Source organism: Staurois parvus, unplaced genomic scaffold (assembly GCF_062004578.1).
Source record: "Staurois parvus isolate SC_StPar_1 unplaced genomic scaffold, SC_StPar_1.0 ptg000012l, whole genome shotgun sequence".
NCBI classification, from domain to species: Eukaryota; Metazoa; Chordata; class Amphibia; order Anura; family Ranidae; genus Staurois; species Staurois parvus.
The window spans coordinates 4,248,582-4,266,687 of NW_028317808.1; positions in this window are offsets into that span (position 1 = coordinate 4,248,582).

Consider the following 18,106-nt stretch of genomic DNA (forward strand, 5'->3'; position numbering starts at 1 on the left):
CTTCCCTGTACAGCAACATAGATCATGATGATGGGATGCAGGCCGTTGAATATTATCTAAATGAGGTGCACCATATCCCCATATTACAAAATAATTTTATTTTGGAACTTTTTGGAACTTTTTTTCGCCATGCTTAAGAACTATTTTTTGTTCAATAAGACATATTATTTACAGATTAAAGGGGTTGCAATGGGAGCCAAGTTTGCTCCCAGCCTGGCTAATCTATCTATGGCCAGATGGGAGGAGGACATGATTTATGCTCATGGTTGGCCAGCATTAATATTTTACAAGCACTATATTGATGATGTCCTCCTCCTGTGGCAGGGTAAAGAGCATGCCTTAATTATTTTTTTGGGACTCTTAATAATAACAACCTGAATATTAAACTTACGTACACATATAGTACAAAAGAGATACATTTTCTGGATGTTACGCTTATTAATGATGGAGGACACATAATCTCTGAGGCTTTCTTTAAAGAGACTGACAGAAACAGTTATATCTCTACAGATAGTTGCCACCATCCCTCTTGGCTTGCAAATATTCCAAAGGGTCAATTTATGAGGGTACGAAGGAACTGTACTAATTTAGAAACTTATCGCACTAAAGCCATGCTATTAAGACAGAGGTTTGCTGATAAAGGCTATGACAAAGCCAAATTGGATTCAGAGATGGATTTAGTAGCCAGCCTTAATAGAGACTCTATGCTGTCCAGCTCCAATACCCAGAAAACTAATAAATTTTGTCCATTCATAACGTGATTTTCAGTGCAATACAAGACCATAAGTAAAATTATCAATAAAAATTGGAACATTTTACGTGGAGATACTGTCTTATCCACTGTCCTCCCGGAAAGACCAGAGATAGTCTTTCGGAAAACACCCACTCTGAGAAATAAGATATCATCTAACATAGTGGATCCTCCTCTCAAACCTGCATTTTTTAATTCTATGAAATGTTTTTACCCATTTAAAAAATGTTTTATATGCCAACAAAGTAAAAATCCTCTTAAGAAGATTGAGTCATTCAAGTCTACCACCACAGGGAAAGTCTAGGATATATCCACCTTCATAACATGCAACAGCCACTATGCTGTGTATCTGCTCGAGTGCCCTTGTCACAAACAGTATATAGGCTGCACCACAAGAAGAATAAGGGACAGATTTCACGAGCATATATATAATATTAAGAGAGGATTCAGAGAACATTCATTATCCAAACACTACAGGTACCACTATAGTAGAGACCCACCTTCTTTAAAATTCACAGGTATAGACATTATAGAAAATCATTGGCGAGGATCTAATAAGAGGAGACTGGTTGCACAAGCTGAAACAAAGTGGATTTATAATATGAAGACCCTAACCCCTGCAGGCCACAATATAGACGTGGACATCAACTGTTTTATCGATAACAGTTAGAAATAGTCCCCAATCGGCTGAAAATATACTTTTTTACTCCTATATATTTTTTTAGTCTCCTCCACCTCTTTTTGTATTAAGTAATCTTAAGGACTATTTTATCCACATTTTACGTGATTATTTGATGTATTAGTAGTGGTTTTTATACTTCATATATTATTGGCTATTTGATTCTATATATATTTTACCCATCCTTTCTATGTGCAATTTTAAGGACCTTTTTATCCATATTTTCATTTGAGCAATGGATGTACAAATAGAGGCTTACATTTTGGATATACACATATTATATATACTATGTTATTCTGGTGTACTACTTGGCTATCTGATTCTATATTTTTAATCACATTTTAATCACATTATTTTTTACTCAATCTCCTGAGTTAGATCCTATTTTTGTATTTTATTCGAGTCCACTTTGATCTCATTTTATTATATTATGATAACCTATGACATATCTATTTATTGTCACTATACCATTGTTTAATAATGATCAGTTTATTTGTTTTTTATTGTTATACCGTTGATTATTTTATCATTATTCTATATGTTATCATGCATTTCATTATTTGTTTCATCATTTTATCATTATTTTATATGTCATCGTATTTGCATGGATCTTACATTTGTGTCCGCTAATAGGCATTGACAGGCAGCTCCGTTTTTTCCTTTATTTCATTTTCTTGTTTTTAATTAATCTTACCCATTTATCTATAGATGATTTCCATTCTATACAGTCCCTAATCACAATTTGTAATACTTTACAATAATATATATGGGTTTTTATACCCACACGAATGAGCTGCCTGCTTCGTCTGTGCTGGACTAATGGAAAATGGCGCATGCACATGCTCATTAACCAGCTTTATATTCGAACCATCTAAGACTATGAACCGGACCAACGGAAAATGCTGCCCACCATTTTGCACATGCGCAGTCCGATCTGGTCTCCGGCAAGATGGTGTCCACTAATTGCGTGTGCCATTTTCGGCTATAAATACAATACAGTGTATGTCAGGCTGCAATGGCACACCCCTTTTGAAAACGTACTAATGTACGAAACACGTCAAGGAGGAGCCTGCATGCCATGACGTCACGCTGCCGGATTACGGAGGTCCGGCGGCCATTACTACATGCCAGCTGGTCAGTGCTCTCAGCAGCTTTATGCTGCATGCTAAATCTTACTTGCAAGGAATTTCTTTATGTATGACTACTTTTGATATTTACTTTTTATCATTCCTACATTAATAAACATTCGTAAATACTACACTATGGGAATTTCCCTTCTTGCACTGTACTGAGCACTTAAATCCCCCAGAGCTCCCCCTGGTGACCATTCCAGTACCTGGATGAGGCTACACCCACATCCTTAAAGGGGACCTTCGGTTCAACCACCCTGTAACCCTGATGAAATCCACCTTTCCTGGGCTGCTTCTAACATCACCCTAAGAGGGATTTCTGGCAGACCTCCAATTATTATTATACTGCGCAAAACCTTTGTGCATCTGGTGAGTGTGCATTTTATCTGTTTCCTGCCCCTCACCTAATCTTGCTGATTTATATATGTCTGGGATTAATTGAGTCACCTTGAGCCTTAATTTTATTTATTCATATATCTATTATGGACTGGAATTATATTTATGTGATATGTAATTTATACGCATCAGGATTATATTTTATTTATATTTTAGCGCTGCACAAATATTAAATGCTGAGAATATGGTGTAGCACTGAAGGAGCAGTGCAATGGTGACAACAAAATTGGTGACTGTAGTGAAATAAATCCACAAGAGCCATAAATGAAAACAAATAAAAAGTCCAATAATAAACCACATAAAATGAGTCCAAATTAGGATCGTGACTTCCAGTGATATGTGAATCTGTGAAATAGACTTCATACAATGCACTCACCAGAAGCACATGTATAATGTGCATATGCAGTAAAGGTAGCAAACTCCTTTACATACAGGTCAGGCTATATTCCCCTCATGCACAGACACAGGGAAGCTAAGATGTACCAGTACAGGGGATACCTCCAGCACAACAATCAATCCACAATATGAATAATGGCAAAAATCCTGAAGGAACCAGCTCACAAAAGAGCCCAGAAACAAAAACCACTAAAGGGAGGAGCCTGCGTGCTGACTTAATGCCGCCGTGTCCTGCGGCCATCTTTGTAAGTGGTTTTACATTGTTTGCTTGCTACACGTGGATACTTTTAACTTTGCCATAAAAATACTACACTATCAGAGTTTTTTGTTTCTGGGCTTACATTTTTGAAGGACCTGGAGCACCAGGACAATAAAAAATGACCACATTTTGTAAAGAAAACACCCCAATGTATTTTCTATGAGGCATAACATGTCTTTTGAACATGTCATTTTTTGCCACAAGTGTTTGAAAAATGTGGGAAGATATTTCTAACACACAGCATTGACCTACTAAAAAATATACCACAAAATACATTATGCTACTCCTCCTGAGTATGATGACACCAAATGTGTAAAACTTTTTCACAGCCTAGCCACATAGAAAGGCCCAAAATCCAAGAAGCACCTTCAGGAATTATAAGGGGGCTAAATTATGCATTCAATTTACTGACTACCTGTCACATTTTTGGAGGCCTTGACATGGAAATAACCACAAAATGACCACATTTGGAATGAAAATACCCCAATGATTTTTTATAGAAGGCACAAAGAGTCTTTTGAACATGTAATTTTTTTGCCACAAGCTTTCGGAAATGTGAAAATGTATTTTTTCAACAAAGTTGTCAGATTCTAAGATATTTCTAACACAGATTTTGATGGTCCACTGGGACACCGACAGATGTTGAAGGTCCACTAAGGACACTGACAGATTTTGATGGTCCACTGGGACACTGACAGATGTTGAAGGTCCAAGAGGGACACTGACAGATGTTGATGGAACACTGGTACACTGAGACAGATGTTTTGTGCACTGGTATACTGTGACAGATGTTGATGGGACAATGGTACATTGTGAGAGATGTTTTTGTGCACTGATATACTGATAAACTGTGACAGATGTGGATGGACTCTGGTATACTGACAGATGTTTTTGTATACTGGTACACTGTGACAGATGCTGATGGTCTACTGAGGACATCAACAGATGTTGGCAATCCACTGGAACACCAACAGATATTGATGTTGCAATGCGACAGTGACAGATGTTGATGTTGAAATGGGACACTGTGACAAATGTTTTTGTGCACTGGTACACTGTGACAGATGTAGACAGGATACTGGCACACTGTGACAGATGTTTTTGTGCACTGGCGCACTGACAGATGTTGGTGGAACACTGGTACAGATGTTGTGCACTTGCACAGGAACAGTTGATGCTTGGTGTCCTGGCGTGGGTTGGCTGTAATCTATATGATCTGTGTGTAGCTGCACAGTAAAATCAGCAGCTATACACAGACAAGCTACAGCGATCCCCCTCTCCCCCTCCTCACTGAGCTCTCACTGAGCTGTTAGTAAGGAGAGCCAATACAGAGGCACGTGCCTCTGTTTACATTGTGTGATGGCTGTGATTGTCACAGCCATCACATGATCGGGAGGGCCAATTATAACACCCATGTCCCGATCTGTGATGCGCTGTGTCCAAGGGAGGCCATACGTGAGCCCAGAATCTAACAGGGCGTACAGGTATGTCCTGTCAGAACGGCACTTGTTCCACTTGCCCTTTTATGTACTTTGGCTGGGTGGGAAGCAGTTAAAACTGCTTACCATATGGAAAAATAGTTGCATGACCCAGGTGATTCACAGCTACCTGTACATTTCAACAATCTTTCAAGTCTTTTAGACAAACCAATTCTGCTCCATTGCTCATTTACATATTTCCAGGATAAAAGGTTTTATATACTGTGTGTGTGTGTATATATATATATATATATATATATATATACCTATACACTATATGGCCAAAGGTATTGGGATGCCTGCCTTTACACGCACATGAACTATGATGGCATCCCAGTCTTAGTCCGTAAGGTTCAATATTGATTTGGCCAACCCTTTTCAGCTATAACAGCTTCAACTCTTTTAGGAAGGCTGTCCATAAAGTTTAGGAATGTGTCTATGGATATGTTTTACCATTCTTCCAGAAGCGCATTTGTGAGGTCAGGCACTGATGTCAGGCGAGAAGGCCTGGCTCGCAGTCTCCACTTTAATTCATCCCAAAGTTGTTCTGTTGGGTTGTGGTCAGGACTCTGTGCAGTCCAGTCAAGTTCCTCCACCCCAAACTTGCTCATCCATATCATTATGGACCTTGCTTTGTGCACTGGTGCGCAGTCTTGTTGGAACAGGAAGGGGCAATCCCCAAACTATGCCCACAAAGTTGGGAGCATGAAATTGTCCAAAATGTCTTGGTATGACATTAAGAGTTCCCTTCACTGGAACTAAGGAGCCAAGCCCAACCCCTAAAAAACAACCCCATACCATAATCCCACCTTCTCCAAACTCTGTAGGTTGGCTCAATGCTGCCAGGTGCCGCTTGCACCAGTCCACAGCAGAATCACCCACATTTAAATTTCCCGGCTTGGCTGGGGCATGTGGTATATAAGCCTCTAGCCACAAGGCTCTATCTCTCGCTTCAGCAAGCATTGCCTCCTTTTTCTGTTTTGACCGCCCCATCTTTGCACACAGCAGTTTGTTACACAGTTCAGCAACACCATGGAACACTGTCTCTTTAAAGAAAGTTCCTTTTTCTAGCAGGTTCTCCTCACCTGCACACACAGATTGTGCTGTCCATTGCACATAAACACAGTTCATATAACTGATGAGCCCACTTCTTTTGCAGGGATCTTTAATTCTGCCCACTGCATCCGCCACCATATGTGGGAACTCGCATCAAGTGGTAGAGCTTCTTTAAAGCACACAGCAACTCGCTTTCTTTTTAAGCGCCGTTTTAGCCCACTTTTATTTAAAGGAAAAGTTCCACATCACAGGTTTCCCACGCAGGGGTAGCCCCCATCAATATAAACAAAATTCAGCCTCATGGCTCTCTCAGATATACACAATCTTCCTCTGGCCTTCCTCTTCAGGCTTACGTCTGTCTCCTGCAGACTTCTTCAAAAAATGGCTGTTTTGCACACAGCTAGCCACTAGCCCACAGCTACTCCCTAGCAGCCCCTTGCTGCTTCTGGCTTCCACCTCACCTAGGTGGAGCCCTCCTGACTCCTGGGCACTGACCTCCTGTCTACTGGGGTGGAGCCCTCCTGACTCCTGTCTGCTGGGGTGGAGCACTCCCAAATCTCTTAGAAATCTCCAGGCCACAGGTCCCAAAACAGGCTTTACAAATCAAAGAGGAAACTGATAAACCAGTTTCCTCTGCATTATGAGAACTGCCTGGAGCCCCTTAACCTGTATAGTCGAAAATCCTGGGTCACCACCGTGATTTCCACCGTGGCAGGATACCGCACTGCCACAATAGCCATTTGTGACTGGGGCTTCCTGACTTTCTTTCATAACAAAAACCCAATTAAATTAAAGTCCTCACTTTGTCTTTAGTGTTACCTTGCAATTTTCTATGGTTGTCTCCTGATAATAGGTATAATTGGTGCACTAAGGAAGTATATTTTTAATACTGAAAGAGTTTTGCCCAGAAGTTATAAGCAAAGTTTAAAGTGATTCTAGATCCTTTTTTTTTAAAGTAGCAGACATGTCTATACTGTACTTACCTGCTGTGTGCAATGGTTTTGCACAGAGCAGCCCAGATCCTCCTCTTCTTGGGTCACCCACCGGCGCTCCTGTCCTCTCCCTCCAGTCAAGTTCCTCAAAAGCAAGAAGCTTACTATGAGGGCATGCGCTTCTCCGTGTGTCCATTCACACATGGAGCCGTGGCTCGGCCCCACCCTTTCTCTCTTCTCATTGGCTCACTGGCTGTGATTGACAGCAGTTAGAGCCAATGGGTGTCTCAGCCAATGAGGAGAGGGAGTCCTGGGATAGACAGGACTCCAGTGCACATTTCTGGATTGAGAGGGAGCTTAGGTAAGTATTAGGGGAATCTGGGGGATGCTGCACAGAGAAGGTTTTTTACCTTCATGCATAAAATGCATGAAGGTAAAAAACCTTGTGCCTATAGAACCACTTAAATGCTATGTCCATCTTCATTAGAATCAGCAGAGATGATAGAGTAGGATAGCAATTTATGAAGAATTCTAACAATCACCTTCCTACCTTTAGAAAGAATACCCATAATCTCCCAATGGGTCTCTTGCAAAAGTGCAATATCTGTTTTTAAGTGTTTAAGATGCTTCAGAATACAATTTTGGCTAAATGGGCATCTAGCCTTAAGCAGCATTTTTGGAGTCCACCATAGAGGACAAAAATAAATAGATCCAAACAAGAATCTACCCTCTTTCAACAAATAATCCAGCTATATGTGCAACAACAAAATTTTCCCCCATATAATTTATACTAAATCATAAAGTCCAGTGTCTCCGTGATTTAAACCAAATAGTAAAAAGTCCAGTGTCTCGATAAAAAAGAAGAAAATAAAAGAAGATGTATTTCTTGCAGTGTTGATTGTTGTGAAAAACCTCAAAAATAAAGAAACTCACAATAGTGCATTACCATAATATCACCAGAAAAAAAAAAAAAAAAAAAAAAAATATATATATATATATATATATATATATATAATAACTTATATATACACATACATGCACACACAAATGTGCATCTTAAAATTGTGCAAACTTTAAGTGAAAAAATATATATTAAACACTTGTGAGGAAACCTTCCAAAGACGAAAGGTAATAAAACACTCGTGCTCATAAAATCATGAAGTGATCCACTTAGTGAGATTCCTACCCACACGTGACACTTCTAGTGAGTAAGGCCAATATACCCTTACCAACAGTAGATGGAACTCACGCCTTTTTTTTTATATATTGTATGGAAATCCTCCCAAGAACCTTTGTCCTCCTCTCCTCCTTCACTTTTTGTTAAGGTGATATTAACATGCCATCCACATACATAGATCTATGAAGCACGACGTATCTCCATATATGTTTAGAGTTTTAATAAATCCACTTGCATTTGGAGTTGAAAACATAAGCAGTATAGACAAATAGGACTAACCCCACTAAGTGGGGATTACCAGGCAGTTCCCACAGTTCCCAGGCAGTCCACACTCGAGTATCTAGCGATTCCCCAACAAAGATGGCCGCTGTGATACTTCCGGTTCCTGCTCCTTGCGTATAACGTCACTTCCTCTTGACGCGTTTCGTCACATCCGGGACTTAGTCATAAGAGAGAGACACCATAGAGGACAGCATTTGTCATACTGATTAGTCAAAGGAGAATAAGCTATAAGGTTTTTTCAAAGGAAACAGTACTTATTTGACACCAGGGATAACACTGGAGAAAGAGTGCTGATAAGTACAAACATAGTCGCCTAAGTTGTGCCAGGAAAGGACATTACCTCTTGATGATGATGGACTGGTCTGGTAGGGTCTCAGATGGCATCTTTCAGAAAATCATAAGCTTCCTCTGGATCCTGGAACAAATGTGGTTTTCCATCTTGCATTTGAAAGGGAAAAGTGACTGGATAGGGTAGCATGAAATTTATTTTCTAGTGGAATATGGTTGTTCTGACCTTTGCAGGGCTTTTCGCTTGCATGTGACTTCAGTTGAATAATCAGAAAAAAATTAGCAGGTTTTTTTTACCATGTAAAGAGAGAAATTTGGCTGTGTGGAAAGGTTGAAAAATCTATATATGTATACTCAAAGTACTTGACAATGTGTAGCAGCTTTGTGTTGTGGATTGGGAGAACCCACTTAGTGTGCACTTTCTATCTTGCATGCTGCAGTGAGTACCAGAAAGTTAAGAATATTAGTCCATGCCTGAACAACTGTATGCATGCGCTTAAAGACTGCATTGTTGATAGCTTCATGAATAATAGGTTTCAGTAGTTTTGCAATGCTGTGGTGAACTTTGCGTGGTTGAGAGCAGATCCAGTGTTATCATCTAAGGACCTGCCTCTGAGATAAAAACATGTGTCAGCTCTTGGCCAACAGCTAACTTGTTGGTTTCTGGGGACTTGTTGGAGTAGATTTCTCTATGGAGCATAAGTTGCTGCATTTCTTTGGCTAGAAGTGTATCCATTGGGGGACAGGGAGCAACCCTGATGAATGAGGCAGAGGTCTGGAGGATGATAGTACCATTCTACAGTGGCTTTATATTAATATTTTCTGGGGTGTTGAGGGAGTTCTCCACAACATCAGGCATCAAGACCAGAAATAGCCTGTATCCTGTTTAATGATAAGACTTACTATTTGAGGATTTGTGAGTGAAGTAGATTACTCTTTCTGCTTGGATAATATTTTCAGGTTCTTTTCCCACTTTTTAATAAATAGAAGAGTGTGATCTGGATCAGGTACAGTTAATGTAAAGTAGAGTTTGGATAGTGTGTGTCTAATGAGGCCTCATTCCTCGTATATTTTTTTCAAAGGGTGTTAATGTACAATTATAAGCAAAATCTAAGAATTTTTTAATCAACAAAAAAATAAATGTTTAGATTAATTAGAGATTGTAAACATGTAACTTGCAATTATAGCATTTCCAAAAGTCCTCTGAAATGTAATTGACATATTCCTAAATTGGAAAATGCCATTTGCTGATTTTATTGCAGCAAAATAATGTAGTCATTTTTTACACCTCATTTTGCTATTTTGCTGTAACACCAGTTTGCATTAATGCTTTGTTCAGCAGTTGCAGATAGAAATGCTTTAATATCCTGTTAGCTTTTTTTCAGGATTGCTTCATTTTTATGCCTTCCCAAACATAATCATGTCTAATAAATTAAGTCTTAAACCACAATGTCACCAGCAGCTTTTAGAGGTTATTCTGTGCATCCTCATTACATTGTTATGCATAAAAGTACATTCAATGAAGTGTTACATAACGCCAACATTTACATAAAGATGTTATTGTTTACTCTTCAGTGTAATCAGATTCAAGTTACACTTTTGCAAGAGAACAAAGGAACTCTGTGGCAATATTAATACTGCTCATGAAAAGAAATGAGTAAAATATAACTTATTATTTTTAGAATGCTAGCTATGGGCTTGAGTCCTTTGAAATTAATCATAGATCACCATGGTGTACCTCAGTGATTTGGGATATAGATAAGGATAATCAGAGGGGGAGGGTTTAATTTAGTAATTAAATTAAAATCCAAAGCCTGGGAATAGATTCAAAGATGTATAAGAGCACAATTCATTAGAAATCTTACTGATGATTTATTTGCTTGGTAGTTTATTTTCTAGGTGGCACAAGATGTTTGAAGGCATGTGAAAAATTAGCTGCATTTTTTAAAAATTATTATTGTTTCCCTTCTCTTCTCCTCTATTTTCCTGTTTTTTGGAACTACTCCCGCCAGCAGCCCAGAGATGCGCCCCTGCATTAGTCGCTGTTTTCGCCAGGTCCTGATGGGATATCAATCTTTGTTTGTCTGTTCTGGATTAACTTCTCCAGCTACTTCTTTTATAGAACTGTGTTCCTACTGAAGCTTACACAGTATATGTTATTGTGTTCTCCTTTGTTCATGTTATGATGTACCAAGTACCTTTTTTTCATGTGCTTTGTTTGCAGACTCTGTTAGACCATATTCCGTTCTGATTGTACTTTATCTTATACCAATAAACTCTTTAAGGAACAAAAAAAATTACCTGCATTGTTTGACAGATTTTTTTATTATAAATGTACAGCAGAAGATGGAGATTTTTAGATTACTGACTGTGGTTAATTTTCCGAAAGCAAATGGACAGTTTACTAGGTGCATTATCACTTTGCAAGAGAATTTCCCATATGCTTAGTAAATGCGATGAAGCCTTGCCGTCCTACTTTCTTTTGCTATCTGTCATTAATTTTGAGTTTTTGCGTCCTTGATTTCCTTTTTACATATTCTGTTATGTTCTTCGTAACATTTAAATTTTTTTATATTCTTATAATTTTAAAATGTTTTTTTCTTATTATTTATAGCTTTTTTAACTTTGGACATGAGCCACATAGGTTTAATTTTTTAGACTTTTATACTTGTTGCCCATGGGAATATATTTTGCAATGTGTTCACATACAGGGGTTTATTTACTAAAGATGGTTCACTCAAAATCTCATGCATTTCTGCATAGAAATCAGTTTACAGGTTTTATTGCTAAAGCGTATTTGAAAATGCTGAGGCTAGAAGCTGATTGGCTACAGGTGCACAAGATTCTGAGTGAACCAGCTATAGTAAATAAATCCCACAGTCGTTTTGAAGAATTCCCATTTCTGTTTTGTTTGTTACATATTCCAATTCACATAGCATAGCTTAAAGAAATATTTAAAAAGTGCAGCGTAACTTTTTTTAGATGCTCCATTCTTGACCCTCCAGCAAGGAAAAAAAATCGTTGGCAGTTGTAGTTATCTATAAGGGTCTGGTCTGCTGTGTTCTCATAGTGAATCCTTTCTGCACTGTGCAGATACATTTTCATATCCATTTGCAATTAGTTTTGATCACTGTTTGACCTAACAAAGTGATAAGAGGGTAGAGGCTGGGCTTCGTGCATTGCATGTTAATGACGACAGACCTATGACAGGCTCACTCTAAAGCCTAGCACATACAATCAGAAAATCGTCTGAAAAATACCACTTGGGTAGCAATCGTATGATAATCTGATTGTTAGTACACATCTTTCGTTCAAAATTATTCAAAGGGACAAGCAAGAAAATATTTCTCATAAAATACCAGATCATACAATTTTCATTTAATCAGTACAGTTTTTGTCCAAAAATGCAATACAAATACAATACAATAGATAACATCACTTCCGAATTTTTATTCTGTCGTACAAAAATATTCGTAACTTTAGTAACCTCTTCATTTCCGATAAGAGACTAGCATGCAAAAAAAAACAATAATTTGTCCAATATTCTCATCACATGTACGGGGCTTAACATTATTCAAAAATCTTGGAGTGAGCCATGACATCTTCTCCTAAGAAACATAACAAAATATAGTGGGGTTTTCTTAAATTTGACTGCAAAAGTGGAAATGTGTTTCACGACTAAATGCTAAAATGCAGGAGATAATCATTTTATCTTCCCAATCCTCTCTATGTGCTTTGCATTTTTTGTGCTTTTATTTTAACTTTTTTATGGATGGACTTATTGCACAGGTGGCAACCAATTACGGTACCAGGCTTGATTTCACTGAGGTGATTGGAACACCTGAATCCAATGATTTGGAGGGCTGTCCAAATACTTTTGGAAATATAGGGAATATATCATTGGATTCAGGTATTCCAATCACCTCCATAGCCACAGGTGTATAACAACAAAGACACATCTTTTTTGGGGTGACTTTTGGGTTGGGGCACCAGAAATGGCATCAGAAAAATGCCTCTCATGCAGCCTGCTCAGTGCATCTGGGTTGGGGGTTTGAGCCACAGCACCTTCTGGATACAAAAGGGTCATGATGATCTCTTCCTGAAATTTTTGGAAGGATCCACTTCATCCAGTTGCTTTGTAAAACACAAAGCTTTGTACAGAGCAAATTGAAATAAATATACAGTCAATTTTTTATCTCATAGTCTGGCTTTACAAAGTACAGCTTCATTATCTGGTCATTGAAGTCCACCTCTCCCATTTTAAGGTTATCATCATGGACATAGAGGGGCTTCTTAACAACACCAGTTGCCATGAAAATTTGGACTGCCGTGTCTGTGTGAATGGAAGACAGGATGAAAACATCCCGTTTGTTCCTCCACTTCCCTGCGAGCAATTCATTATTTCTCAAGCTGTCTTTCTCTGCCTTTCTAAGTTGGCTATTTAAAAGATGTTGAAGGAAGCCCCGGCAATTAGGTAATTAGGTCGCATGATGCCACATGACCCAATTCCATGATCAAAAAGGTGTCTAAATAGTGGCATGCTTGTATAAAAATTGTTCATATATAAGTGATACTGCATAAGGAAAAAGGGTGACACCAAGTCCCAAATAGCTTGCCACTGCCCTCCATGTAGTCTGGGCATCTGGGGGGCTCTACTTAACTATCTTTTCCCTCATAAAACCTAAAATGACATGTATAGCCTGTTGCCCTCTTATAGAGCTTTTACATTTTGACCCTATATTCGGCACGCTTGCTGGGGAGAAACTGCTTGAATGCAAGGCGGCCAGAAAAATTAATGAGGGACTCATCAACACAGATGTATTGCTGGGGTGTATACCCATCTGCAAATTTCTGGGTAAGGTGATTTACGTGGAGCCGAATTTTGTGGAGCTTATTGTATTCAAGGTCACCCCAAGGACGACGGAGTGTATTGTCATTGAAATGCATAAACTTCCTTATATTCTCATATATATGCCTGGCCATGGCATCAGAGAACACAGGCATATGATGAATCAGGCCTGTGGACCAATATGACCTTTTATTAATGCCCATCTTGAGGGTTAGGCCCCAAAAAACTTTAAATTCAGAAACCATAATAGATTTCCTTGCAAATTGTCTGGCAAGGTTTGAAATTGGGTTGGTGGCAATAAATTGTTGTGTGTAAAAATTGCTTTGGTTCGCAATCAAGCCATACAGATCTTCCATGAAAACAGCTAAAAAAAATCAAGGGGAGGAGATACATTTGCTGTTTTCACCTGAATTCTGGGTTGGGCAGTGAGAGGGGGAAGTACGGGTGTTGCAGAATTTGTGTTCTGCCAATCAGGATTTGCAAGCAAATCTGGAAGGACATTATGGATTCTCTGGGCCTGTGTTTGAATTCTTGGTGTTTGCAGGACACTACTTGTGCTAGCCACTGCACCAGCTTGTACTGCACTTATGAGAACAAAGTGTTTCAATTGCTCTCTTCAATCACTAGAACCCCAATGATACCAAACCCAGCTCTCACACTCCTACATATAGGAATTGACAAACTCCCTGCAGATTCTCGCACCATCGTCATACACATATTAGCAGCTGCCAAAACCAACATTGCTAAACTGTGGAAATCATCCAAAACTCCTTCTATCTCAGATCTCCTTATGGACCTTAACTTCCAATGCAAGATGGAAAAAAGGTCAGCATTCCACAAATCCTCTTATCAAAAATTCAAATACCAATGGTCTCGATGGCTACAGAACCCCAACTGTACTGTAAATTGATATCCATATAACCATATCATACAAAAACCTATGCAACTGACTGGTGTCTAGTTTCCCCCCCCCCCCCACCCTACCCACCTCCCCCTGCCCTTCTCCTATCCCTTACCCACTTTATACACAATACTTCACCTAACCCTGGTTCACACCACATCAAGCTTACCTCTCAGGTAAGCAAAACCTTCGTTTATGCTGTCCCTAACCAATTGGTAGGGAATTTACTACGTATATACCTTGCTGTACTTAATGTGAACCACACTGTTGTACCATATCTTGTTTTGTTAAAATTCTTTCAATAAAAATATTTAAATAAAAAAAAATAAAATACAATAATAGAGTCAATTAATGGGCCATTTAAGAAACCAAAATAAACAAAATACATAAGTTCAACAGTACAGAAAAAATGTTTATATCTTATATGGGTATGTCCCAACTCTAAGGATGCATAGACTTCATGAACCATATTGATACGCAGATGTAGACCAACTGGTATAAAAGTCAAAGATATCAACTGTTATCAATAAAACAGTTAATATCTATGTCAATATTAAGTCTAGAGGGAAACAGTCTGCATCTCATAAATCCACTTTGTTCCGAACATAGATACTAGAGATGAGCGAATTATTCAAAAATTCGATTCGGCTGATTCGCCGAATTTGCGGAATAAATTTGATTCGATGCGAATTTATTCGCTGCGAATTTAACTTATTAAATTCTAGGCTTATATTATAAGAAATTATAAAATTTCTAGGCTTCAGAGAGCCTTTATATTAGTGCAGAACACTGTACCTTTAATTTAAATGCCCTTGGAGTCTGCTGGGGAAGAGAAATAATACTGTCAGTCAGTATGACATGCAGATGAGTGCCGTCGATCTTAGAATCACCGCACACTTCACTCATTTGGGCAGTCACGGGGCATGACGAAGAAGATGAAGAAGAAGATGAAGAAGAAGAAGAAGATGAAGAAGAAGAAGAAGAAGAAGATGAAGAAGAAGATGAAGAAGATAAAGAAGAAGAATAAGATGAAGAAGAAGATGAAGAAGAAGATGATGAAGAAGATGATGAAGAAGAAGAAGATGAAGAAGAAGATGAAGAAGAAGAAGATGAAGAAGAAGAAGATGAAGAAGAAGAAGAAGAAGAAGAAGAAGATGAGGATGAGGAAGAAGAAGAAGAGGATGAGGATGAAGAAGAAGAAGAAGAAGAAGAAGATGAGGATGAAGAAGAAGAAGAAGAAGATGAAGAAGAAGATGATGAAGAAGATGATGATGAAGAAGATGATGAAGAAGAAGATGATGAAGAAGAAGAAGATGAAGAAGAAGAAGAAGATGAGGATGAAGAAGAAGAAGAAGAAGATGAGGATGAAGAAGAAGAAGAAGAAGAAGAAGAAGATGAGGATGAAGAAGAAGAAGATGAGAAAGAAGAAGAAGAGGATGAGGAAGAAGAAGAAGAAGAAGAAGAAGAAGAAGAAGAGGATGAGGATGAAGAAGAAGAAGAAGAAGAAGAGGATGAGGATGAAGAAGAAGAAGAATAAGAGGATGAGGATGAAGAAGAAGAAGAAGAAGAAGAAGAAGAAGAAGAGGATAAGGAAGAAGAAGAAGAAGAAGAAGAAGAAGAAGAAGAAGAAGAGGATGAGGATGATGAAGAAGAAGAGGATGAGGACGAAGAAGAAGAGGATGAGGATGAAGAAGAAGAGAATGAGGATGAAGAAGAGGATGAGGATGAAGAAGAAGAAGAAGAAGAGGATGAGGATGAAGAAGAAAAAGAGGATAAGGATGATGATGAAGAAGAAGAAGAAGAAGAGGATGAGGATGAGGATGAAGAAGATGAAGAAGAAGAAGAAGAAGTAGGATGAAAATAAGAAGAATTCCAGTACAGCAAAAAGTGTATCTGCAGAGAGCTCCGCTATTTCTGACAGTTCTCTGACAGTTCCTTCACATTTACAGCAGTTGAAACATTGTATCTATTTGTTTCCGAATAAAAACATCTGTATCCTAAATGGAAACAAATAGATACAATGTTTCAACCGCTGTAAATGTGAAGGAACTGTCAGAGAACTGTCAGAAATAGCGGAGCTCTCTGCAGGGACACTTTTTGCCGGCTGTAGAAGGGATGAAAATCGGCCGATCGGGAAAAATTTGATTTGTGCATCCGAAGTTTGCTAATTTTCAGATTCGGTGCGAATCGAATTTTTCCTAATATTCGAAACGAATTCCACTTCGCCAAGTTCGATTCGCTCATCTCTAATAGATACTGCCCTATGCTTATTGTTGGGAGTGAGTAAGATCTATCATCTATCTATCTACTGACTACCTGCCAAGGGATTAACATCTGAGGCGATCAAAGGGTTAACTGTGTGTCAGGGAGTGATTAGACTTTGTATTGCGTTGTGTTTTACTAAGGAGACCTGCTGCTTTCTATCTCTCTGCTGTGCAGAGAGATAGAAAGCAGCAAATCCATGCTGACAGGAGAGAGACCTGTATGTTTACACAAAGATCTTTCCCCTAGCTTTGCCGCCAATCAGCCGGTGACTTACATCCTCAAGAGTCAATAGCAGCTTGGGTAGGGTGGCGTGCGCATGCCCCCTACCAAGAAATGCAAAATCAAATACATTTACCTGATTTTGCACAGTGCGGCCACCCTGTAGCAGTACATCTGCTATGGGGTGGTCATCAAGCTATTAATTTTTATAAAATACTGTAGGTATATATGTAATCGCTGGATTTTATAGCATGTAGTGCAATACACAATTTTTAACAGTATTTCCTTGTATTTTGCCCTCATCGTTTGTACTTTTTTAGTGTATAATTGTGTAATTTTAATATGTATAGTCTGCTAATCCTTGTTGTTCTATGGGATACCACTGTGTCACTTCCTCTATATATTGAGAGATACAGCGGTATGTCCCCAGGCCTGTAGAAGGAGTGGCCTGCCTTCCTGTGCACCAATCCTTCCCCAGTGACATCCCGTCCACCCACCATTGCGTTCTAAGTTGGCCCTGTGTCTTCTGGTTTCCAGCCCACGATCCAAGCACCTCTCCAAGACACCAACCATGGATTACAGCAGAACCTGTGGCCGGACCTGTGGCTGACAAGGACTTGTGTGCCTATGATTCAAGCAATCTTTTACTTCTATCTTGTGAGTGTTTACATCACTTGCCCTATTAAGTTGAGTTTTGATACTACACTTTGTGGCGCCTTCCTGTGTTCCCTTCCCTGTATATGCAACCACTCCTGTGGATCTGTCTAATATGGGTGTTGTAGAAGCATGTAGAACCAGATCTAGTTGATCCAGACAGTCCTCCTACTTGTCGCACTCACTGTGTAGGTATTGTCTTGACTGAAGCATTTAAGCGGTAAAAACCCACCTTTAATGCAGCTGGTTTTCCTGCAGTATGCAAAAGTAAAAAAGTACCATTGACTAGCTATTGGTGCAGGGTAGGGCAGGGTACAGGGTAAAAAGTCGATAAATGCGCTATATATATATATACACAGTATAGAATATGCCCATGCTACTCTCCTTAAAACAG